This window comes from Pleurodeles waltl, chromosome 12 (genome assembly GCF_031143425.1).
Source record: "Pleurodeles waltl isolate 20211129_DDA chromosome 12, aPleWal1.hap1.20221129, whole genome shotgun sequence".
Lineage (NCBI taxonomy): Eukaryota > Metazoa > Chordata > Amphibia > Caudata > Salamandridae > Pleurodeles > Pleurodeles waltl.
The window spans coordinates 79433511-79460454 of record NC_090451.1 but is presented as its reverse complement, the minus strand read 5'-3'; the positions used below and the strand labels follow the sequence as shown (position 1 = coordinate 79460454).

General features: G+C 42.2%; 1 protein-coding gene across 2 annotated transcripts in view; it reads right to left on the bottom strand.

Annotated features, from left to right (window-relative positions):
* The window catches only part of CSNK1G2 (casein kinase 1 gamma 2), a 153653-nt gene that overhangs the window by 123315 nt on the left and 3394 nt on the right, over window positions 1-26944 (bottom strand). Inside the window, exon 2 of one of the 2 annotated variants that reach the window (XM_069217384.1) lies at window positions 5601-5744. The exons of the other annotated variant lie outside the window; for it this stretch is intronic. The gene's annotated coding sequence lies outside the window, so the exon portion shown is untranslated. The remainder of the gene's footprint in view (window positions 1-5600; window positions 5745-26944) is intronic. 2 annotated transcript variants of the gene reach the window in all.

Below are 26944 nucleotides of genomic sequence, written 5' to 3'. Positions count from 1 at the left end.
ACTAGATTGGAGGGACGGGGCAAAATCATAACCTCTCACCACCCAACGTCTTTTTAAGCTCTCTCATGGCTGGAGCTTTAGCTTTAAAGCTGGGATTAGTTTGTGTTCTAAGGGCCTTGTTTGTGATAGTATTCTAGCAGGCCTGCTAGGCCTGCAAATGTGTAATGCATTACACCCCCTCATCTGGGTATGCCTTTTAGGGGCTGACTATATTGCTACATGACCATGTTTCTTCCGAATGCTATTTTTATTGTGGTGCCCTCTAGGGGGATGTCCTGACCATTACAGTCTAATGCCAAGTGTATGAAGGAATGCACAAACACAGTTTATTTCTGATAAAGGTTTAATGAGCTGCATGGCTAAACACTTATAAGGTCCCAAAGCAAGACCTATTGGCTATGCCAATGCTTGTTTAAAATGTTACCGCTTTAATACTGGTGCCTGCAATCTTGGAATGGTAACAAAAAAACAAAAACAAGGCACTGCCGCTTGATTCATAATGGCATTAGTGGGGGATGCATGAGCGCTTAGAAGTCATTATTCTGCAGTTGCTTACGATGCGCGCAACATGCTTCAATGAACTTACTGGTGTTTCTCAGGTTCTTGTGTGTACTGCTTTTCCATGATCTGGAGTTAGGGACTTGAAATCTATTAGGTTGTCTTTTGGGGATGATCACAAACAATTCATCTCTGGAATGGTGACGGGTCTGCACTACATTTAAGTAGTTAGCTACAGGCTCCCAATATCGGTATTAAATAGTCTGGACAGACTCACGTGAGCCATGTATATTCTAGATCTGTCTTAGTATGGGATTGCAATAGATAGTGTTTTTGGATGAGGTGCTCAAATGAGGCAGAATTTTGAAGATGTATGGCTTCAACATTGCATGAGTAATCAAGATGGGCAGTCCATAAGAGAACGAAACTGAAATCCATACTCTTCATAGTCATTGTTTTAAGGATTTTCCTAATTATATCCTTAATTCTATATTAGACCTAGCCACATTCATTTTTATGACCATGCCACTGCTTGCATAAATGCCAACAGACGTGATTCAGGTGGGAGATTTCAGACCTGTGAAGCCAAAATGGCTTTATTTTGGTTGTCTCTGACCTAAAATTGCCTCTGCTTCAATAAAAGCCAATCAGGAAAATACAGTTTAACGTTTTTTTGTTCAAAATATCCTACTTTTGTGTTCCAAAATGTATGCTGCTTGCCAAGACATGGGTTTCTAGACATTAACTCGCTTTATCAGGGCCTTAACAAAGTAGTCAACATAATTTAAACAAGCTAGGTTTCCGGGCAAACATCAGCATAAAGTTTACAATGTTTATTTACATTATTTAAGGAGCCTCTTTAAAGGTAAATCAAGGGACACAGGCTTCAAATCACAGCACTACAATGTGGCCTGGTGGACCTTGTTTACCATCAAGATTCCTTTGCTGTTCAAAACACTGCACAGCACATAACCAAGTAACATTCCCTTCATATGGCTGCTCTGCATGATTCTGGTGCCATGGGACCAGGAGAGGAAAAGCTTTATTTCCTACTTCCGGAGAACGTGTGTGATGCCGTCAGTTAGGTACCAACAAGGTGCGCTGAAACTAGCTACAAAGAGCCACAGAGTTAGCAAATGGAGAGGAAGGAAAGATATTCATAATGCAATGGCAGTCAATCAATAATGGCCGATCGAAGGAAGTCCTTTAAGTGCTTTCAGAAGCGTATACCCTCATTTTAAAGGATAAAAACAGCGAAGGAGGAGACAAAGCCGCAGCAACAAGGACAGCTTTCCATTAAGTAATGATACATCTCAACATCCTGCAAAACTATTGCATCTACATAGGTCTTCTGGACCCCAGGTAACTAGTTCCAACTCAGAAGCCATATCAAAACAAACTCTGATTTGGAATGTTTGCTTAACCAAAACAAGCACTAGCAATGCCAATAGGTCTGGTATATGAACAAAAGTATTTTCTGGCATTCTGGGCTAGGCACTCAAATCTTCATCCATGTATTTTATTACTCATCCTTGTACTCATCCATCCAGTGGCTTATTTTTGTATTCATCTTCTGACACAATTACAATAAAACACAAACTCAACATATGCAAGAGAAATTAAAAAATATATATAATTTAACAAGCATTTGAAATACAATAAGTCTTGCATTTGTGAGGGTTCGAGTTGTTGGCATTGTAAGTGACTATGTATTTTACCTATGCATTTTGGTTTGGAGTGTAGTGGATATATGCCATGAGCCACAGCAACATTCCCAGGCCCGTAGCTGCAGGAAAAAGGAAACAACAAGGCTGCCATCTTGGGAAGATTTTTGCTCATTGCTACAGACTGGCTGTGATACCCTAGAGATGCAACCCTTTCTAGTGTGTTTACCTAAACCTTTATAGCACCAAAAAAGCCACAAAGAGGCACCTTCATGGCATTTAACCCACAGAATGAGGAAGGTCATAAGAGGAGCAAAGAGAAGGGGGCAGTCACATATTTCTGTGTGTTAAACATTTAAATAAATTATTCCTCTACATTGGAAAGAACAGGCTAACTTTTAAAAACTGACTTTATACAAAGAGAATACCAGAACAGGCAGCTTAACTTAACAGGAAGCTTCAAATGTGTGCACACTGGTGAAACAGAGCTTCAGTGGTAGGTTGGCCAACAGGATAAGTTCTAGAGGTGCAACATCTGTGACTTTGGGTTAAGGTTTTAAATAGAAATACAGAAGGGCTGGTACTCTGTATTTATTTAAAGCACTGCCTTAGGTTAATAGTCTCATGACAGCCCTCAGTTCAGGACTGGACTCTGTAGAACAGATGTGTGTACCTGAATCTCCTGGGTCTTGATGGTGCCTTTTCAGTGCATACATTTGTATACTGGCTGATGGTTGTAAAGTGAGAATTATCTCTGTTGGGGTGGCTACTCAAAATTTGAAGTCTTGGCTTGGCCATCTGGACCACTCAGAGTAGAGCGGGAAGCCTGGGTTTGGACGATAGTGTATTTTTGTGCATGACCATTGGTGCCCAGTGAGGCTCCTACAGGGCTGGTTCACTGGATTTTTTTCTGGCTACGAAAATAATTCAAATGTATCCTTTTCTTGGGACTCCAAGGTAGGTCCAGAACCATGTCAGAGATTCTTGATACCCATATAAGATACATTACGTAAAATAATTCATATGGAACTTATTTACACAGTAATTACCATGCAAGCCTGGCATGGATCCTGCCTTCCCAGTACTTCAATGGACATGCGTGTTCTATAATGGCATACAATACAGCGTTCTAATAACCTCACGATGTACCTCTGATATGCATATAGCACATAAGAACCGCAATATGAAAATGAAATAAAAAAAGCTGCTGTGCAGTGACCTGCTTCCCGTGTCATCCCGGGTGCTTTTAATAGGCCATTCACTCTATCATTCCGTGAGATCACAGACCTCTCTCCTCGCTGAGTGAGGAGAATGACGACACAGGCCCAAGCTTTTCCAGCAAGTAGAAAAATCCAGTGTTCGAAATATTTAAAAAGAAAGTACTTTAGGCCCATACGAATTATGAAGTGTAATGTTAACCAAGCCCAAGGAAGCTATGAAGCAGCCATGGCTTTGCAGCTTAAGTAGCAGATCACTGTTTCAGAATGCACATACATGAAACTAGCAAATTAGGCCAAACTTTGGTGTACAGAAGCAAATAAAGACTGTCTGAGCATAAATCACCAGCTTCATATTAAACTGGAAGTTAGAATTACAGAAGCAAAAACAATAACAAATATTCACAGGGGCATTAGTCTGCCACCCGGTCTGGAATCATGGCTCCTACGCTTGTGTGTGTGTGTTTTTCAGACACAAGGGGCCACTTTCAGTCTCAAGCTTACTCCTACAATAAGGGTGAGATTTCTGATTCAGGTTTCGGAATTCCAGAAGTAATCCTGGGAGACTACAACAGTACCAACTTTTTAGAAGTACTCACAATCGCAAGGAGCTACACATGCGTAACTGCTTATGGAAAACAATTTCATATGAGAAAAAATTGATTACTATGACATTTACCTTTTCTAACTCCCCTTTTCCTGGTGGAGAAGCCAAATCTCCTACAACTCCACAAAGTTTAGGGATGCTTACCCTCATTCTGTTACCGAGAAATGATTTACTCCCGTTGGTAACGACAGTTATTTTCTAAACTTTTCCAGCCTGAGAATGTTTGTGAGTAGTTACCAATTCATACATCTGTCAGTGTGCACAAACTCTCTATGGCATCCCCACCATGGAACGCACACTCCACACCCATGAGAGTTGATTTACTCCAACCTAATGTTACATAATACACGTGTAATATGTGTGTGTAAATTGAGTAATAACTTCCAATTCATATTCCACTTTTGTAAATCAAGCCATTTACACAAGTAATTTGAACCTATCCATGCAAATGAGTGAATTGGACAATGAGTGGTATTGGGCACATTAGCCCAACTTCCCACTTCCTGTGAAATCATTTGACAAGTAAATCTCATGGAAAAAGAGCAAGTGATGGACGGAATGCTGAACAATGTCAAACATTCACCCCCAGTACAGAGATCTGGGCCTAAATCCATTGTTTTTTTGCTGCCCATGCCATTCCAGTTTGGACCCAGCCATATGCAAATCAGCCTTGACCCTGTTCCCCATGGGAACAGTCCAGCCCGAACTGCCAGACCAGGTCTTCCCTGGACTGGAAACAAGCATCCTGGGACCGGTTTTGGGGTTTCACACCCCTCATCAGCCAGGCTAGCTTGAATCCAGTGGCATGGGAAGCACGGGACCCACATCTGGGCATTCCCTTACCACTTAGGGCCACAAATGCAAAAAGAACAAGTGATGGACGGAATGCTGAAAAATGTCAAACATTCACCCCAGTACAAAAATCTCATGGTGCCCGATTAGGTGCCGGGAAAAGGTTTGCATTCAAAATATACCTGCATACTAGGATGAGGACATTGATCCAGCCAAGGGTGGCCAATGTCGTGGCACTGGATACTGCAATGGTGGTGTCTTGTGTTATATCAGACAGATGCTTGGTCCCCTTTCCGGTTTTGACACAGTTTGGGTGTGTGGCACAGCCATAAATGAGAAAACACACAGACCTTTTCCAGCTGGCAAGCACCTCTGTGTGAATTGTAATACCAAATACAAAAATTCGGAGACATAGCAAGGCACATCAAGCGCCATCGTTTTTAGCTTGTCTGTGCCCTTACAGGCTGAGGCAAAACATGTGAGAATGAATTTGGCCCACCCATTCAATGGACGTTCTGTTGAAACAGCTGGGTCAGGGAGCGGTGCAATTTTCAGCTCCTCTGGCAAAATAGAACTGTCTCAATGGTGCAGTCCCCCATTAAGTTGTTTAAGGTAAATTGGCAATATTTGCATCTAACCACTAGGTACCTTTCTCACACCACAGAGCTTGGGTAGACGATATACCATCTAAAGAGGAGCTTGTGCATTCCCAAAAGCAACAAATATGAAGCATACAGGATTAGTGTACTTTTGGTGTGCAGTCATATAACACACAATGAGAATAAGCTAATACAGTCATGTCCCTCTTAGGCAGCGACTCACCTCTGACTTCTCTTAACGTCAAAGAAGATGTCCAGAAATAGTCAGTCAAGTAACTGGAATATCTGTGTGTATCGAAGATGCCATGAGCCGCTGCTCTGAAACAAATTAATGTTGTGGTGATGCTGAGAGCGGATCAGTCCAAGTCTGTGGAGCATAAATGGAATGTTGCACCGGTCACAGAATCTCAGTGCCTCACAAGTCATAAACAAGAATCATGTATTATGTTAGAGAAAATATTAACTCCTGTGTTAGAAACCTAGACTGCGTCATGTATATAGAGTACAGTCGTAAAGATTCATTCCTCTTCATAACCCCATCACACAACTAATGCAATAATAATAAAATAACAAGTCTTTGACTCAGGCATATTCTGCAGAGACGCAGATCTTTGCAGAGGTCATCTGGTCACTTTTTAAGTTGATGACTTTTGTGGTCATGCGTGAAACTGGTACTGATAAGGAGAAATCTTTGTTCAGACCGTATTAATGTGGGTTAAATGACAAAACAGCAAAATAACGTTGCTACGATGTGCAGCATTAAGTAGCATAATCTGTACTTTCTAGCCACATAATTCAGGCACCTCTGCCACATACTTTTGCCTGCCATTTGCTGCATAATTCAAGTGGCCCTGATAATGGGTGACCTGAAGAGAAGACACAGATGCACAGCACAAGGCATACAAATACACGTGTTGAAGAATTTATTACTATGTAAATCAGTACAGAAAGTAGGTGATCAGTCATATGTTGCATTGTCCCACCAGCAGTGTGATTTTATTACCTCATTCCCGAGTACCTGTTCCTGTATCCAGCTAACATACAAAATCCTGAGGAACCACATGGCATCACACACAAAACCACGACAAGACATGACTCCAATACAAGGAAAGGACCAAGAGACAGACACAAGATAAAACATATATATTATCTTCCAACCGTTTGTCAAGCTTGTCCCACAGAGAATCAAACATTTAATCCTGGCTGCCACACAGATCTTTGGAGAGGACATATTAGGCCCGTGGGCTACTTCAGCCCATTTTCAGGCTACCTTCACTTAAACGCAGGGACCTCAAATTTCAAATATTTGTAATGTGAACAAAATGTGTGGCACAATTATGTACAACATACACTTGATGTACACCATTTCAATTGTCTATGGTCTTTCACCCGTGGCCCTGTGCTGGCCATATTATAATAACCTATCAGTGATGTGCCAGCAACACATCTGGACTCAAAGCGTCTATTTGTAGTCTTACTTTGTTGTCTTATACAAAAAAAAAAAAAAAAAAAAACTTAAGACACATTTGGGTTACATAAGTACAAGCAGTGGCTAGCCCTGGTGGCAACAGTTTGTAAAAAAAAAAAAAATATATATACACGTTTCTCCTTTTTAAAACATCTCCTGTCCATGGAGTCTTTACTATAACTGTCCAGGAATGACTGAGATGTAGTCTTTGGGGTGTGTACCCATATGAACAAACACACGTATATTCCTATAGACACAGGAATGCACAGCAAAGCACAGAGAAACAACAGTAGAAGCAGGTATTTGAGGTGGGGCCTCTTTAAACAGGAAGCAGCGCTATTTGAATGCTGTTTTAGACAGAGCTACTGAAGTGGCACCTGCAAGGTCGCAGTAGCCGTGAGGGGACTGTCGAAGACAAGACACCAGTGAATTCTGAGAGGAGGATGTTTTGGAGATTGCTCCACTTTTGTGCGCTATGATACGCTGCTCCTCTCACTGTGGCACCCTTGTGCTAGCTACTTTGCGCTACAGGGTTAGGAAAATGGCTGCCTCTACTAACTGAATTCTATCTGAAGAGGCCCAATTTACAGCCAAAAGATAGATGTGTTTTGCTATCAAGCCTGAGGTCGTGAAGTGCTTGGGTCTAGAGTCACACCTCCATTTTAGTGACACCTTTCACCATCTCTTTCCTAGAACTAATATATGTGCTTGGTGACCCTCGGGAGGTTATCAAGAGCATGTGCTATCGCCTAGTGTTAAGCTCTACTCAAGTCAGTTGGTTAATGCACCCACTGCAGAGGTCTTGGCAGAACGAGAATGTCACAGATTACAATCCTGACATAGCCTTCTCACCTCTTCATCTCTGCAAGGTCGATGCAAATGAATTATGGTGATTTTGTTAAGAATGGCACCTGCTTTGAAGCACTATGAAATGGCAGAACATGTATAGCCAAGTGATATAAAAAAAAAAAAAAAAAAGTTAATCCCAGACTGCTCCAACACAAACCAGACAAGGAACCCTAGGGGAAAAGATGTAGTGTAAGGGGCAGGGGCCAGAGCTTCCTACTTTGGAGCTGGGGGAACACGGTTCAAGTCTCAGCGCCAGCACAACATCCTGCGATTCTGGGGAATCACTTAATTTCCCCTTGCTACCAAAAATTCATGTGTTTTTCTGCAATGTAACCGGTGCTCATGTAAAGTGCTGTGATACCTTTGTATTTAGTCTGCGCTATATAAAACTGCAAAAATATAAATAAAGTGCTCCAATACCTTTGTGTCGAGTTCGCACTAAGCTGCAAAAAAATAAAAAGACCCCGCAGACATTGCAAAGAAACAGCAAGATGCCTGAAAACAAGAAGAGGAAGAAACAACATACACCAACGAGCGCAAAGTGACGAGGCAGAAGAAAAAATAGTGGGTCACACTAAGGTACGTGCTCGATTGTGCAATAATCCATGTAACTGAGTCAGTCTCCAAGGCGGAAACAAAATAGCCTCAAGACTGGACAAACGTAAAGCATTTACCAACAACATCTAAGGATTTCTGAAAGGCAGGCCCAGGAGCGAATGAAAGTGATAGGTGTGAGATGGGCATGGTTAAAGCCCACAGAATTTATTACAACATGTCGAGAAGGGCAGTGCTTGCACGCTGCTATGCTCAACCTAAAAATAACATGCTGCTGTTTAACCATGGCAGGAACATGCCTGCAATAAAACTAAGCATTACAGCCTGAATCTATCTTGCAGTGATATTGTAGCAAGTCTATTGTTTGGTTTAAAGTTCCATCATGACCTCCACATTTAGGAATTGTTACTCATTAAAAAAACGAAAAACAGTAATAGACTATACACAACAACTTTCCATAATTGTCTCCTGGTTTAGAGAAGTGGCCATTCAGAATGCAGAAAATGGCAAATTCAGTGAGTGGCAAGCACTGCATGAGGAGCTGTAATAACCCTATTAACAGTTAAAAAATACAAGGTCTAGCTAGCCAGACCGACACTGAAGCACATTACTTTTTAGGTAACTGTGCGCATATGATCAAAAAAATGCAGTCATTCAAAGGGCAATAAACGAATGGCTAACGAGAAGGGAACCATTACCTAAACCAGTATGCTGTCATAGATGGAAGCAGAGCGTAAATGACATTCTGAACCAAGAATGACAGAAGAGGGCTGACCTGAAAGCCCTCTGTATCTACCTGGATATATATAGTTCCATATATGATGCACTATTATATGTGCTTTTTACTTAGAAGATCTAGGCAGACAGCTAAGCTTGTCAGGCCTTCCAAGGAGATTCTACCAAAAATTATTATAGCCTTAGAGCCTGCCGTAGCGGGCTTTTCCGGCCATTAAAAGCCTGCGCCAGTGTTAAAGGCCCAAGCTGAAGGAGAGGGCCTTTAACAAGGAAGCTGGACTTTAATAGCCGGAACAGCTCAGCTACGAAGGGCTAGAAGGCTAGAAAATTCTGCCACTAGAGGGCAAATTGTTCTAATAAATAAAACAACTGAAATCCCCTCGGGCTCCATGAGACCTTTGTCCAAACTCAAACGCAAACTCCAGAGAATCCAGAACACAGCAACACGACTCGTCCTTGGCCTCCCCCGCCACAAACGAATCTCACCACATCTCAAAACCCTTCACTGGCTCCCCATAAACAAGAGAATCACATTCAAGATCCTCATCCACGCACACAAATCCCCCCACAACACCGGCCCGACCTACCTCAACGAAAGAGTGAACTTCGACATTCCCACCCGCAACCTCCAATCAGCCAACCTCACCCTAGCCACAGTCCCCCGCATCCAACGCACCACCACAGGAGGCAGGTCCTTCTCCTACCTCGCCCCCAAAACCTGGAACTCCCTCCCCACCAACCTCCGCATAACCAAAGACCACCTGCTTTTCAGAAAGAACCTCAAAACATGGTTGTTCCAACAGTGACCCTCCTGCCCCCCCCCCCCTTTGATGGGTGAGTAGAGCGCTTTATACATTTTTTTGATTGATTGATTCACAGATGTTACTGTGAATAAAGAACATTAGAATGTTGAGGCTCTGGGCTTTTTCCAGCCATTAGAAGCCTGGAGCACTCCATTCTCTCCAATGGTGCTCCCAACATTCCAATGTTCTAATACGGTGCAAATCTTCTACCTGTAGGGTTGTTAAATAGGGTACCCAACACCAAAACCCTTGTCTACTAAGATAATCTAAGAGATTGCATGTGCCAAAAAACCTTCTATATGCGTCAATGCAGAGTAATTACAATCCACCCTTAAATACTTATTTACTATTACATATATTTTGATAATAAATACATCAGGCTGACGTCCTTTGTCATAACAATTGGACCGGTTACCTTTATCAATGGCTTGTCACCATAACCAACTTGGACGTTGTGTTTGGCATCAGCAGCCATGTGGGAACATGAATGAAAAGCACACCACCATGAAGTTTTGTTAAAAGGAGGTTGTGATGATATTAATGGTGTTTGACCAATGACTTTGTGTTTCACCACTGCGCATATAAGTTGCTCAATGTTCACCAGTAGCACATTATATGTTTTGTTCAGTTTAGTCGCCTATTGGCTTTGACATGGCATTAGCCATTACTTTCTGTATTTAGTTTAGCCGCCTATTGGCTTTGACATTGCATTAGCCATTACATTCTGTATTCTGCCTATTGGCTTTGACATGCTGTATTCAGTTTAGCTGCCTATTAGCTTTGACAATTCAGCTCAGCTGTCTATTGGCTTTGACATGATATTAGACATTACATTTTGTATTCAGTTCAGCTGCCTATTGGCTTTGACATGACATTACATTTGATATTTAGGTTAGCTGCCTATTGCCTTTAACGTGGAGTTAGACATTGCAGTTGAGAATCCAAGCTGTATTTTTCCACAAGATGAACCAAGCTGTTTTCTTCGCACAGCAGACTAGACATGATAAGAGAGAGTACATTTGGTGTTTTCCTTTCTGCTCAGGCTTGGGAAGAGGAGAAGTCTAGGAGATCTGGCCAGTCTCCAAAGGCTTGCGTAGTTTTCCCGAGTCTGAGAGGAGGTGGCACGCTTTTGTAAGGATGGTTCGGGCTTCAGGGAATTAGTTTGAAATCTGCTGGACTTCGGGCTGGAACTTGGTGCCAGTTGCCAGTCTCCCGTGTGGGTAGATAATCTCTTTCTCGCAGTTGACCGGAGTCATCAACTTGCAGACCCCAGAAAGATGAAGCTGTAAATAGTTTCTCACACGGTGAAGTATTTGTTTTGCTTTGCATTATATATATAACCTGCTGTGTACATTGCAACTGAGAAGCACTGTGATATATTTTGTTTTCATTGCTGCGCCGTGTGCTTGAAATCTATTAATTCGTCTCTCAGGAACTTGTGGGTGGGGAAGAATTAACAACAATAAAGGTCTTCTTTGAACTCAGAAGTGCATTCTTGATATGTTCTGTAAGCTCTGATACGAGATAAGATAAGAAGGAAAGCAGAACAGAGGTGTAAAGCCACCGCATATATAATCACAATCCTTGTCAGGGTGAACCACAAAAGTCACTAAATAAACATATGCTTAATCCTTTCATGGCTTGGCAAAAAAAAAAATATATATATACATATATATACACACACATATATATATATTTTTTTTTTTATTATAAAAAAATAAAAAATAAATAAAAAAAAAGACAGGCTTAACCTAGTGGCAATGTGTATAGTATTTATGCAGCACTCAAAAAGTAATAAAGTAAAACCACAAGAGAAATCCCAAACTAATTTATTAAAACAGAGAATACTGCAATAGATAAAATGACCCCCCCCCCCCACAAAAAAAAAAATCCAATGAATAGAACCAAAATTATGAACGTTTTAAATTTAAAGTTCAATATGACACCAAAAAGCAGTAAGCATCTTCCGTGGTTATCTGGTTGTGCTATACTAGGTCAAGATTAAAAGTGAAGGCTGACTTCAATGGTGTGGGGGTCAGATACACAGGCCAGGTTCGTCCTTTTAAAACAAAAAAAAAAGTTAGTTTTTAAGTCTCTGGGATGGAAGTCAAAAACCCTCAGCATGGAAGGGCAGCAGGCTGTGGCAAAAGAAGGTTCTATGTTTTTTTAGATAGAAATTTACTTTTTGCACCCAGGGAAGGCCTGTCACAGGGTGGATTACTTTAAGCACTTTCCCCTGGTCAAGATTTCTACTTTGGGATTTAGTCACTTTTTTTGGAGCTCAGATTCTTCCACTAGGACAAGGCTGCAGGCTGTAGCCAAAGAGGGCTCCATGAGGACAGACACCTTTTAGCAAAGTCTATACCCCGGAATGTAGTGGGACCAAATGGAATCTTTGGCCCAGCAGCAATGCACCTTCGTCGGATTGTCAGGTTGGTTTCGGTCCCATTCGGTTCTCAGAACAAAACAATGGCATAAAGTTTCTACATCTCATGTTTCAGAAAACGTTGAGGCAGTGCACTTTGACTCCAGCCAAGTGTTTATGACTGGGACAGGGGGCAGCTGGGAGGATTTGGGGGCAAAGCATACTCCAGCAGAGGCCAGCAGCAAGGTCCAACTCACGTCCAGTTAGAGCTGGGCAGCTGAGAAAAGGCTTGTTTCAATGTAGCTTAAGCAGGGGGGTCAGTCAACTGTCCTTTGGAATAACTTCTGGAGTCCTAGGTTCAAGTTAAGCAGGTCTCGTCTTCCTTCAGACCGCAGGACAGTCCTTCTGACTCTCCACAGGTCCAGGAGAGTTCCAAAGGCACTGGGGTACCACATTTATACCCAGTGCCATCCTGGGCATAAGCTCCTGGCCAATCCCGAACTAATGGGGTGAAAGTTCGAAGAGGTGACCCTACCCACGTTTGCAGCACTTCTGGTGTATTTTACTGTTATGCCACTGTGCCATTCTCTACTTAAATCTACCTTTGCCCACCCAGAGGTGTGGCTATGAGAATGGGCAACCCCTTCCTGGTGGTCACTCAAAAACACTTCTGGTGGCAGCCTCTTTCCCAGTGTGGTTGGTGCCTGGCTGGCTAACTAGACAATGAAGGAGGCAGGCCGTGGCATGAGTTAAATCTGCTTGTGGGAGGGTAGGCAGCTTTTAAAGTGTAGTTAAGTTCCTGGGCACAGTCCACATGGCCATCCTATCAGAAGGCGGGGGGAAAAAAAAAATTCAGAAGAAATTTGCCCACTGTCTATGAGCAATACACATCTCACTATAGTGGAGCCATTAACAGCCAGGTGACACTGAACACTGGCAGAAAGGTACACTTTGCTTAGGCAGGAAAATGCCAACTTTTTAAAAGTAAACACAAAAAGTAATGAATGGAACTTTTTGTAAACATTCTAAAAAGTGTTATTTTCAAAATTAGATTGAGTTTTATATTACTATTAGTTCGAGTCTTCTATCATTGTTCTAGCTATTCTGAAGTTAAAAGGCATGCATTATAATTTGTTATACCATAATCAAGTGTTTTTCTATGGGGGAGCTAGGAGGAAAAAAAAAAAAAATGACTTGAGATTTTTCACTCCCAGTACATGTACAACTTAAGTATAGGTGTTCTACCTTTTAAATACCATGCACCCTCCAGCCCTACAGGCATTTAGTGCCTTCCTTAGAGGTTACTTATAAGTACTTAAAAGGAAGGTTTAGATTTGGCAAAAGGTTTATGTTGCGAGGTCTAAATGGCAGTTTAAACTGCCCACCAATGTGTCAATGGCAGACCTGTAGACAAGTTTTACAGTCCTACTTTCATGGGTGACCCAATGAGTGTTGCAGTCAATTAGTAGCCCTGGGTACATGTTGTACTACATGAGGGACTTACAAGTACAGTAAACATCCCAGCCAGGGATATGCCTATTTTATCATGTTTGAAAGGGAGAGAAAAATCAGTTTACAATTAGTTGGCAGGAATAAAATGTGCAGTCATTTGGTCAACAAAAAATTGATTTAGCTGCAGAAGCAAAAAATAAATAAAAAAAAAGAAGAAAAAAGAAAAAAAATCTGCGGTGCCACTGCAGAATGGGCAAATTCTCAAAGTCCATGGTGAGGGAAGGATACCAGCAGGCACAAAACTGATGTAGAATGAACAACCGAAAGTACTAAATAGCAATAAAACATTACACATAAATGAGTATACACCACATTACATAACTTTGACAGAGTAGTAAATTCACAATAAAGTGTTTATCCAAGCAGTTATGTGAAAACCCTTACAAACCTTCTCATTTCACTCAAAAACTGACCCCTTTGTACGGTCCATTATTTTATCAAATACAATAATAAAATCACAGACTAAAAACAGTTATTCATACCAAATGTAACGAACCAAGGTAGTGAGAAGAAGGGAGCCACAGAAACAAAGGAAGCAGCTAATGCAGGAATGTAAGGGAAGAGACTGAAACAACTTTAGTACAGTGCAGTACATCCTACGTCGAAAGCCTAAAAGGCAGAGAAAACAGCACCATGTTGTAGGCTGGGCCTCTTCAATAGTTAGCTAGAATACGTCTCTACCAACAAATTAGGAGAAGCCGTCAGCGATTCTTTGAAAGTTGTCAACTTACAATTATCGATCACAGAATGTTGACTCAGCGCTTCCCTCCTCTCCTCAAATCCTTGTTTGTGCCAATCGTCCGTAAAGAGCCTGGGATAACCTGTGGTGTGGGCTTACATCTCTGGGTAAGATTTTGCCGGTGTAAGCACAGCGGCTTTCCTCAAGCTCCACCTCTCAATGAATTCTGATACTAGTCCACAGCATACTGTCCCAAAGCAAAAGACACTTTGCACGCCAAAGCCATGCACGCACGCGTACACACACACACCACTACTGCTCCCATTTTTTTTCCTTCGGTTGTGTGCGATTGCTTCAAACTTGTACATTTATAGGATTATCAAGCTTGTTTACAAATCATGAGACCAGGCATACAGCTGTTCAATTTTTAATTAAGTAAATTTGAAAGTAATCTTGTTAATGACAGTTTTATAGAGATGCTAGTCATTTCCTACAGGATTTTGGACATGAACGCTTTAAAGGGGGTGCAAGGAGTAGACAAGTGTCCCAGCCACGCGCCCAAGCAATGGTAAGCTTGGGCTCATAAGAGGAGAGGAAAGTCAAACTTCAAATATGTAAAATCCCAACTGAAGAAGTTCAAGAAAGGGAGGCACATTCTTCTGTTTCTTGGCCGGTGACTGCAGGGTGCGATCAACGGTTTGTGAGATATGAACAGCAAGTAGAGTGGAGGCAATTCCATAACAAGCTATAGTTAATACTGACACACACAGACAAGATATAACAGGGAAGACATGCAAAAAGGGCCCATGCAAGTAATATGTGAAGTAAATCAGGATAAATGCATACATCCATTGAAGTGGCTATCGTGGTATTCCACCCTGCAGATACAGTAGTTTTTGAGATGGCTCTTCTTTCACCCAGGTTTTACAGAAAAAATCCTGCCTCCCACGTGCACAAAATTTAGAGCACAAGTCTTAATGGTGACTCTGTCCTTCTGTTGAGTATGTGAAATGAATGCACACAATGGAAAAGTTGAGTGAAAGTTTCCTGTTGCGCTGTTAACCACCCCAACAGCAAACAGAAGATGTCTTTTGTTTAATATTGAACATAGGATAGGAATGATATATCTACTCCTTGGAAACTATTTCACCCCATATTCTACCAGGTTGCTGAAACTGTCCATCAGAAGCGTGAACCAGACTTTAAGATGGTCAAATGGGCATCAGAGTGGGTACATGTACAACCAGAGAGCCAAGTCATTGAAGCTGAAACGATCACATGTTTTCACAGAGTAGTCTAAAAAGAGCGCTAAAGTTACAAGTCAGAGCAAATGACAGTCAGCTGTGCAGAAGTGAAATGCCAGGTTACTGGCGAGCCACGTCATCAGGGTCGACAAGATATAATTTTCAAAGTCAGACTGCCAAGCAATCACGCAGGTTACAAAGGAACCAAGCAAGATTGCAGCTCTGTGTCCTAGCCACAGAAACACATCGATGAGGCCAAATTGAGATCCACGAAACCAGGAAAGTAAAACATTCTTGTGCGTCATTAGGTCAACAAGGACCGAAGAGCAGTGCTTTGACATGCCAGAAGTACCAAGTCAAGAGCACTAAATAGATTTCAAGGAAAAGACCACCAAGTCAAAAGAATAAACACTAGGCCTAGAAATTACTTATCAACCAGGGGAAAGACTAATCTGGATTGCCAAAGTAGAGGAGAGACATCCATCCCACTTAACTGAATCAATGAATGAGCCTTGCTTCGTAAACTGAATACCATGGAAGAAAGTAACTGAGAATAAATTATACCTTGCCCGTTACATGATTATACTCGAGGCCACTATAATTATGTGGCAGGGGTGGGCCAAATTATGCAGCAGGGTTGACTTCATCACGCAGCAAGACAATGAAAATAATGCAGCGTAGTGTGGCACATTTTGTGATAGCATTACTTATTTTGTCAATTGTACACTTGTTAACATTGCCTGGGCAGTGGCTGCACCTCATTAGTACCAGTTTAACATCCAAACATAGCATTAAGTAGCAGAAAAGGGAGCAGTCAACCTTTGCAAAAGGCTTCCAATGCACTGCAACATGTGTTGATGCGTTTTTAGCAACTTTTGAACCGTTTGATCTAGAAACTATTTTTTTGTTTTGTTAAAATCTGAAGATTATGCAACAGATAATGGATTATGTGACAAACCTGGCAAATCTATATCTATGCAAGAAACGTTAGTTGAGGTCTCAGAATCGCATTGTCTAGTTGCCCCGATTATACTGTATATTTGTTCACGTCAATTTTGTCATTAGTGTGCGGGTTCAACAGGTATTGGTTCTTCAATGCACCCAAGTATGTTACATGGAATAGTTACCTACCAGAGAAACCTGGCTGAAACTGGGGAGTATGTGGCCTGCTAGAATGGACTGCATTCTAAAGCAATTCATTCAATAGCTAAAGAGGAGTCATTATATGCATTACTTTGCACCCGTTAGCAACTTTGCTCCAGGGGCAGGAGCTAGGAAAATAAGAAGAAAAAACGTATTAGTGGTATGCTGACACAGCAGCTCCAGTCATTACTTTACAAAGTGCGTTCAGGCAATCTTTCCACGCGAGTTTGGTTCCCAGTAATGTTTTCTGTAGAGGTCTTACAAGTAGTGCTTAAGTGCAAGGTGGAAGAACAAATTATCCATCATGAGCGCAATGCAAGTGCTTGCAGAGGTTGTCTCAGGGCACAAAGTGTGAGGCACACTTCAGTAACTGACCGGACAGACTGAAAGCCCAAGTCAGAGAAAGCTGAGCTAGCGTCCGAGAGAGGCAGTTGTTTAATGGCAGGAAGCACTGTTTAGTGCTATTTAAATCTGACCATTTCTGTCTGGGAAGAAGGATTATTTTGTTGCTGCTACACCTCTCTTGGCTGATGGTGGGTGCAGAATCTTAACTAGCAAACCCCCCCATTTGAACAGATGGCAAAATAATTTCATTTTTAGTTATGCTAATGCGTTGAGTATACTCCAGACCTGTTCCAGTGCCTGAGTGTTGTAGAGATTTGTAGATTTAGGCAAGAAGCCACATACACAAAGACTGTGGTTTTGCAGCAGACAACTGGGTGTGGGCCTTGGCATCCTTAGGTACTCCCTCAAGAAGTACATTTTGAGTTCTTGGTTTTCATCCACATACTTTCATTCGTGAACACGAGTGATCATAGTGCAAGGACCCGAATGCACTACATAATGATGCAGGTGATGGTCAAAGATCGACCATTCCTTTGATTTACGAGCTGGTTGCTGAAAACCACTGCCGGACTGAGAATTTATTTGTTCGGAGAATATTTATTCCTTCTCTGCTGCTGCACTCTAGACATGTAACTTGATGGGCACAATGAGGTGGTTTGGTGTCAACTGTGCTGCACCAGTTGATTTTCACTATGATCATCCACTGCCACTACACTCTAAGTACTCGGTGATAACTGAGGGAAAAATCTCGGACGCCCAGGAGGGTTAGTATTGTGTTGCGCTATGTATGCACCAGCTCATACCCCGGATTGAGAAGGAAAGGGTTGCAATATGCATTAGGATTGTGGGAGCGCTTTGCAATGCAGTATTGAATGTGGTATTCTTTGTAGATGATCTACATGGGGGAAGTCAGTGAGGTGCATGAAGTTTGGAGGAGTGCTCTAAACATGGTGAGGCAGAGTTGGTGCATGTAAGCATGTGATGGGGAATATTGTGAGAGCAGACACGGAGATACCTACAATTAAAGTGGATTAAAACACAGAACGGTCTATGTTACTACTCTCCAGGAATCAAAAGGATTGCCTAATTGTATTCCTGTCAGAAGTTGCAGGTCTTCATCATTGGGCTAAGCTGTTTAGCTTGGTACAATATTGGTACAGGTGGGAGAAGAACAGCCTGGATCAATGTGGTCTAATCTGAATGCTGGCCCAGATTATTGGCTGAAGGACTGGGGTTCTGTAGGGCGAATGACGTGATAGTCTATTGCCCTTTGCTTGAAAAGAGTTAGATCTAGCTACCAGCAGCTCAGGGCAAGATGAATGATGAGGTGCATGTTGCCAGATGTGGAGGTTAAGGGGTTGTCTTGTATCTACAATATACATTGTTCATCGCTTCTTGGCCACTTGTTGGGAGGATGCTCCTAAGTATTGCTCATGGAGTAGTGAAAGCAGGAAAGTTCTAGACAGATGGTAACTTGGACCTTTTGCTGAAGCCCTAAATAAGGGACAATTCGAAACAGGCATCTCAGTAAGTAAAATATTTTTTTTCCTAAAGGTATGATGCAAGTAGACTAGACATAATCTTTAAGATACTGGACACATTCGAGCCTTACTGCTGTTCATGTCAGTTATTCAACAAAGGACTATAAGATGTTCCTTTTAGAGAATATTTATAGTATCCGTGCCCTGACAGCCCAGTAGTTATCCAGTGTTGTAACCTGTTGCACAAGGCAACCTCCTCAATAAACTGAAGCGTACAAGGAGAAGAAAAAAAAAAAACATACAGTAAAGAGGGTCCGAAAAGGTAGTTGTCAGGAGAGCACTAATCAGTGAGCTTATCTTTTGCTGGGAGCCTCAGTGAGAGGGGAGGTTTCTGGAAGGGGCTTCCTCTTATAGCTGTCATGTGACATCACAATGTACTGCTAGAGATTCATCTCTCCACTGTCGCTGCTGGGGTCAGAAATAAATCAGTCCTCTGTGAGACTTCACATGGAGTACTGTAGCAAGGATGAAAGATGAGGGGAATAAAAGTGTTGGTTGGGAGGCTTGAATTCATCTCTGCCAATGGTAATTCTGCACTACCACCTCATTTTGTAGAAGTTTGCAAGAGAACCATTCAATGAACGGCTGACAGAATACTCTTATTTCCTACGTTTTTCGGGGTTTACGGAGAAAGCAGCTGAAGCGATCCTTCACCTGATGAGCAAGACAGTCCTTATTAGATCACTGATCTTCCTGTTCCCCCATCAAACCGACAAATGCAGTTTCTCAGAAGTATAAATCTACATGGTTTGTAACACACAAGCTTCTAGACATTACCTGCAACACAGCATGTAATCATGGAGCCCCTATCTAGCCTTTAGCCAAATTAACAAAGACATGAATATGTCTGTGTTATAAAGAGATACCCTGTCACAACTACTTTACAACTACCAACAAAGCTCCCTCCGAACTCTAGGAGGATCATTTAAAATTATCATGTATTGAAAGAAACAACCACTCCGGCACACCACAGGTCAGCGGACCGACTGTCCCTTAGGTCTGTAGAATGAATGTAAGAAAACCAACAGAGTCGGTGCCCACACAGCTTTGGTAGATCTGATCTGTGCGAAGGAAAACTAATTTCATAGCACTCCCAAAAAAGCACACCCAGGATGATACTAACAGAACAGCCATTTCCCTCTGAATCCTTCTGGAACATGTATTAGTTTCCACAGCCTTTATTGCTAACGGAAACAGATATTGGATTTTTAGATAATGGAAGCCGTCGTGGGATTATAGAATTACAGGACAAAGATCTCAGGCCTGCTCCATTCTGCTTTCTACTCTCTCGTGTCAACAACGTCTCCCGATCAGAAACAAGGGAACCCAGCAGAAATACAAAACTAAAAAGGACTTATTAAAAAAAAAAAAACACATCATGAGATCTTAACATCAAATAATGCCCTTGTGCCTCACGTTGCCAGTGCGTTTTCACGCCTGCAGCAATAATACAAGAATGGATCAGAATACTGTTACATTTTGGTTGTTCATCAGAAAACTACTCCAGACATCTGTTCTAGGCCTTCTTGAAAGATTCCTAGTCTTAGTCCCGGACGTGCTCTTCTGCACCTGCTGAAATATCTGCCCAATTAATTTTACCACCCTTTCCATAACCAACATTTGACACCGCTCATGAATGTGTCACAAGGGGTTCACTATAAATCACGCCTTTAAGCAATAACAGAGTGGAAACTGCTCTCCTGCACAATAGAGTCTTGTATCTCTTTTCCTACGGTTTTTGGTGCAGACTTTGCACCATCATGTTAGTTAACCTTTCTACTGGTACTGGCCTATGGTTGGTTTTCTCTCAGTTTATGCCAGTTACAGTGAGCAATGAAACTGATATATATAAAAATATATAACTGAATGTTTACTCCAACACTGGGCACAATGTTGAGATTGTCTAAGAGCAAAAGGTCCCCCCAGAAACAGATTTCCCTCGGTCACAGATTCAAGGCTCAAACTGCACCTCAGTGATGAGGCCAAACAAGGCCCGTGATTGTTCGGGTTTCCTGATCAGAGGGCATGTAAGCATGTAGTTCATATTGAAACAGGGCAACAGCTGATTTGTATATGGTTGCTCCAGGTACGCTGTGGCACAATGACCAAAAATACAGACTGGGATACTGCTCAAAGCTATTACTATTGGCAGAGATTCATTCAAGTATTCTAACCATTGCTTTATTCCACTCATCTTTCAACCTTGCTACAGTACTCCATGTGACGTCTCACAGAGGACTGATTTATTTCTGATCCCAGTAGCGGCAATGGAGAGGTGAATCGCTAACAGTACACCGAGATCAGGACAGCTATAAGAGGAATTCACTTCCAGAAACCTCCTCTCACTGAAGCTCCTGGCAAAAGATAAGCTCACTGATGAGCGCTCTCCTGACAACTACCTTATTTTCTGACTTTTTTTTTAACTGTACGTTTTCTTTCTTTTCCCATTGAAGGATTTTCCCCTTGTACACTTCAATGTATTCCCTTACTCACTTCCTCTTTGCTTTCTCGGTAGAATCTAGTTGAAGATTTTTTCAGTCAGATCACAATTTGTAATATTTTTCACTTTACAGGCTTTCTATGTAAGAATTGCTAATCTCTATTTATTTACTTTCGATCTAGAAAACTTTGCAAATCTCCATTTTACATATGAATGCCGGATATAGTAAACAATCTTCTTTTTGTACTGAAGAAGATACGTTTTCCCCTCCATCCATTAACGACATAGTAGGAAATATTTGAGGTCAGTGGACTGGATAATTCCCATGCCTAGTCTCCTATGCAATCTTCTTCAAGCTGCAGAGTTCCCCTGAGATTCTTTGACCCAAATGCATAACTTGGCCACTAACTGGGCTGAACTGCAGCTTCTTGCCATCCGATCATTTATCACCTAAATACACCCATCCTTGGCTAGGTCACGCCAAGTATGGTCTACTCTGTTACATTGTATTACATTGCAGAATCTGTATAGCACGTCATACCCTAACGTGCATAAGTGGCTTAATTATTACCAGCAGAAGCACTGAAAGGATTGCCTGGGACGGAGCGATACATCTGGTGTATTACAGGTGACTCAAGTGCCTCGGTGTTACTTCTACATAAATACATCCCTTGCCTCCTGTCCTGCTGCCAGCTCCTGTCCATGCTTCTCTTCCAGGGACATCTGCACCAATGCTCCTTTTCTCACTCGGGAGTCTTGTGCATGCAACAAAACTCTGAAAGGTACTAAAATACGATCAGAGATGTAATCTATTTTCAAAACACCCGTTCCAAACACAGTGGCGTAAATGACCGTCGCCACCTCCCCCACCAAACAAAAAAAAATATCTGCAATCATATGCAAGCCAAATCAAGCACACTGGAATTTTATCCTGGTAACTTTGAAAAATAAAGCAGGCGAGGATGGAGTTCCTTCGTTTAGCAGCCTGACAACTTGGTATACAGCGCATTTCCTCAGTTTTGTTTGTGTAGGCTGCTATTTTTAAAACCCACACTAGCTTTTTTTCATTTTAACCATTAGACTGCAAGGATTTTCAGAATTACCTTTCCACGAGGACCACATATTCTGTTCTAGCAAAACGAGTTGGTTCCAGAAGTTAGCTGGATATATCTAGAATTGTATCTGTTCACTTAGAAATAGAGACTGAAGTTATGTGTATATGTATAGTAGCATTTACAACCATTTGTGTGCCCCTGTAGCAGAACTGAAATGTGTGTTGCCTCTAGGCCACTATTACAGTACTTGCTGACCGCAGTTAAAGGTGTCTTTAGACATTGTACTTGGCTGTATGTCCTATTTTTGGAGGAAAACCATATTGGATAGGGTCCAATGAGGTTAGACTACATTAGCATATTTTTCATTAAAATACAGTAGTGGAGTGGACAGTGGTCTGCCAGGTTCTATTTTGAACTTCTTTAGACTATTATGTGCATGGATATATATGCTGTTGGACACTTTGTTTTGTTCTGATGTCTGTTGCTGGTTGATTGCTCAGATTCAAGTGATTAGTATAATTCCTCACACCTTTCCCACTATGCAGCTTTGGTGCCATTTCATGTGCATGTTGGCACAATGTTTAAGTGTTTTATTCAGAATAGTTGACATGTATATTGTGGAAAGGATTTAAATGTGCTGTTGGGGGGGAGCAAATGATTTGACAACAATAAACTGTAGCAAACCAATGAATGTCCCAGAAACTTTTAAAGAACCACATTTCAATAAGAAAAAGAGGAGTAATTTTCAAATCTGAAAATTATGTGGCATGTATTGTTCAACGTTATACCATCAATAAAACATGATGAGATAATAGGGGTGTTGAGGTTGTTCTAAAAACTCCCTGGACATCACTGAAAAAAGGATCATCAACATCCTGTTGGACCTGGCCCTTTTTACAGAATCATCCCCAAACTTTTTGCCTTCCTCCTCCTGTTTTTTTCTGACCCTTTCTATCGACGTTAGGACTCTAGGCACTTTATCACTGCTGATCAGTGCTAAAGTGCAGGTGCTCTCCCTTCTAAACTTAGTATGACTGGCTGACACCTAATTCACATTTAATTTACCTCTAAGTCCCTTGTACAGTAGTGTCCATATACCCAGGGCCTGTAAATTAAATGCTACTAAAGGGCTCGAAAAAACATAACATTTTTACTAGATCTGCAAGTTGAGCAACTTAAATAATCGACCTAACTCAAAAGTATTTGACCCGTAAACGGGTCTCAAATTGTGTGATCCTAGGCAAATAGTTTACAGTCGCCTTTTTCTTAATTCTCACATATGACTGCACCTTCAAATATGTGAGCTCAACATATCTGCAGTACAAAAAAAACTATTTTGTTTAAGTAGATTAAAGTTTGCTGCGTGCATCATGAGAATCTAGCCCACATACCCATGAGGTCTAGCCCACATAACTTATGACTTATTTTAGCTTACTAACAACATTGCCATCAAGGCAGGAGTGTTTCTCAGTTTGTTTGAACACTCAATTTTAATAAATATATTAGTAAACCATGATGTGATAACATACTGTCACCAACACACAGTAACTTTCCAAGAAACGTCCAAAAACCCCTCTACTAACTCGCAGCTTTATTGATAAAACTATATAGTGTATTCATCTGTGAAAATTGGGTTTCAAAAAACATATCCTTTGCTCATCAAAATGTAAAGTATTCTGATTTGTTTTCATCCTATGAAAATATTTTTTCATCACACAGAAATATAAAAAAAGGGCTTTCACTACTACTGAAATATATTTTGAAATGTTTGCACAGTTGACTTAGTCATTTAAATATTGTGTGTTAAGAAATATTTGACACCCTATATCATTTTACTTTACATTCTAAGCAGCAGGTCTCACACAGTTCACCTCACTAAGTCCTGGAACTGTGCAGTCAGAAGGAAAATTAATTGTAAGAAAAACTGGCTTTTGACCTCTGACTGAACACAGAGTAAATGTGACATAAGAACAAGATTTAAAGGCATCTTAATTGCCCCTCCACTTTTCAACTGAACAGAACACCTGTTCAGTGTCAACTAGCCAGCAGGGACCAGTTTCGACCTGATCAAATAAGATTTGCCGATGCAAGTGACCGGTCGAGTGGATTTTGCAAGCTCTGCTACTAGTAGGCCTGCAGCCCAGCTTGCGCCACCCACAGAAGTAGCCTTTCAAACCTGTCTCAGGCCTGCTACCGCTGGGCCTGTGTATGCAGTTTACTGCCACAGGGACCTGGCATCTAAATTTACTCGCCAGGCCTGGAACTCCCCTTTTACTATGTATAAGTCACCCCTAAGGTAGGCCCTAGCTAGCCCTATGGGCAGGGTGCTATGTATGGAAAAGGTAAAACATTTGTCTTTATGTACTACATGTCCTAGTAATGACAGCCTATTTGGTTTCTCACTACTGTGAGCGCTGCTCCTCATGGGTTTGCATTGGAAATGCTGTAACACAGTTGTTCCCAACCTGTAGTTCAGGGACCCCAAGGGGTTCTCAAAGCCTCTTCACGGGGTCCATGACTGCTTAGAAATATTAACATTAATAAAGTGTACATAAAGTGGCTAAACGTACAACTGACATTATTAAAACATACTGTTAATGTCAAGGAATTCGAAATTGGAAGCTAAAAATTAAAATAGTACCCTCAGATTTTATCGTGGGAGAAGTGCAGGTGCATCAAACAGAGTATAGTATGGACGATGTGTGGCTTAAGTTGAATTTAGAAAAGCTCCGGCCTTCCTATTAAAATTTTAAATTGTATTTATTTGTTTGCAATTTAAATAAAATGTGTTTGATGGAATGCTTGTTTCTGTAATTTTTGTGTATTGTTTTGCAGTTCAGTGGATTTTTCATTACCATTATAGAAATGCCACTTTTAGAAAGTGAGGATTTCACTGTGCTTATGACTCTGGTGTTTTTCAGCTTGATTCCAATCCACGTCTGGAGCAGATTGACAGCTGGGCTTTGTGCATACTTTTCAGACAGTCCGAACACAGGGAGGGTGGAAGTGCCACAAGAGTACTTCTGCATACTGAATGGTCTTCGTGTGCTGGGAGAAGTAGAGGCGGGGCACACCTGCATCTGTAAAGGCTGTGCCTTGGCCTCACACAAAGGGCTCGTTTAGCCCCCGCTGATGTCTAGAGCCAGTGCTGGAGGAGAAAGGGGACATCCCTGGAACTGGTTAATGCTGGTTAGAACCCCTTCTCACCCCTGCTCCTTGGCCCTCTAGCAAAAACTAGCATGTGAAAGGTGCTTTATTGCTGAAACTAGTACAAAAGGAGCCCTTTCATATGTTTTGCCTCCCAGAAAGTGAGGAGCATCCCCCTCCCTCTTTTTCCTACAGCACAGAAAGCATGCTATATTTTGTGGCGCGGGAATTCCACCTTACTGTCCCCACCAGCATGTTTGGAGCACTGCGTCACCATCCCTAAAGACCCCTGCAGGGAGAATCGTGTCTCCAGTCAGCCCTACCTAGCGCTGAGTCTATGGCAGCCGCTGAGCAGCAGCATGCAAGCTCTTCAGCTTGGGCCCCCAGGCAGGGGAGATGAGACGTGCAACCATTTCCCAGGGCATTATTGCCGCCAGCTGCTAAGGACCTCCTTGCGAGACCTGACCTGCGAGGAGCCGGTGGACAAAGTGCGGGAAGAGCATGCTTCAAGTAGTATCCACCGAGCACGAGCAGGCCCGGCTTTACTGCTAGGCTATCACAGCCGCGGCCCCAGGAGACGGAGTTGGAGCCTGTGGTGGCGTGCAGGCTCCAGTGTTATCTCTGCAGGCACGACCAACACGGGCAGCCCCAGCCAGTCAAAGGAGATAGGAGCCGGGCCTCTGGAGGCACTGTGAAGGTGAAGCCGCAGGACGTGGCGTGCCCCGTATTTCTGTGAGGGGAGACGAGCAGTCTCCTATGGCACAGGAGGCTGTACGCTCCTCTGTTCCTCACCGGACAGGAGGAAAGCCTCAACGGAGACCCCATCTGGATACGGGTGACTTCACTTTATCGGTTTGAGGCAGCCCAGTGAGGGGAGTGGGGTCGCCTCTTTCCAAGGAGTGTCCAGTGCCATGTAGTCAGCTCTGCAAGATAATGTCCCCCCCTCTGAGAAAAAAGTCACAGGTATGCCCCCGGGCCTGGGCACCCCCGCAGGAGTGTTTCTCCCCAACACAGGGGCCTTGTCTGGCGAGGGTACACCCCTCACTACGTTCTCCAACTGCACTGTTTTATAGGTGGCAGGATCCCTTGATGGAGGACCCGTGCCTGCCTCGCCTGGCAGGAAACTGCTGCAAACCCTGACTGAGAAGCGCAGAGGCACAGAAACCTTTTTGTAGACCTTGAACTTTTCATAATTTGTGCCCTCACTGCATCTGCAGTATTCTCCTCAGGCCGTGATTTATTTTTTTATGTTATGCATGATTGCCAGGATTTTGAAGGGGGGGGGTAAGGGAGGTTGGGGTCCTGGTGTGGATTTTTCAGGCATTGGGTGAGGGAAGGTTTACGTTTACTACCTACTGCTTTTATGGCTTGCAATTTGGGGAAGTTTTCATTTTATAAGCACTCCTGATGATGTCTTAGCCTCTCTAATAATACGTTTATCCTGGCCAGGACATTGTGGGTTTCTGACTTATGCTATTTAGGAATATTTCATTTTATGTGCGTATATGAGGATGTTCTGGCATTCCTGATAATGTGTTTATTCTGACATGTGCCTTTTGGAGGTAATGACAACCTGACAACTGCTTGTGTTGCAGAATATTAGTACCCTATATGTCTACCTGACTACTGCTTATTTTTGCAGTGCTAGTAACCTGTCTGATGTTCTGACAACAACTTGTGTTGTGT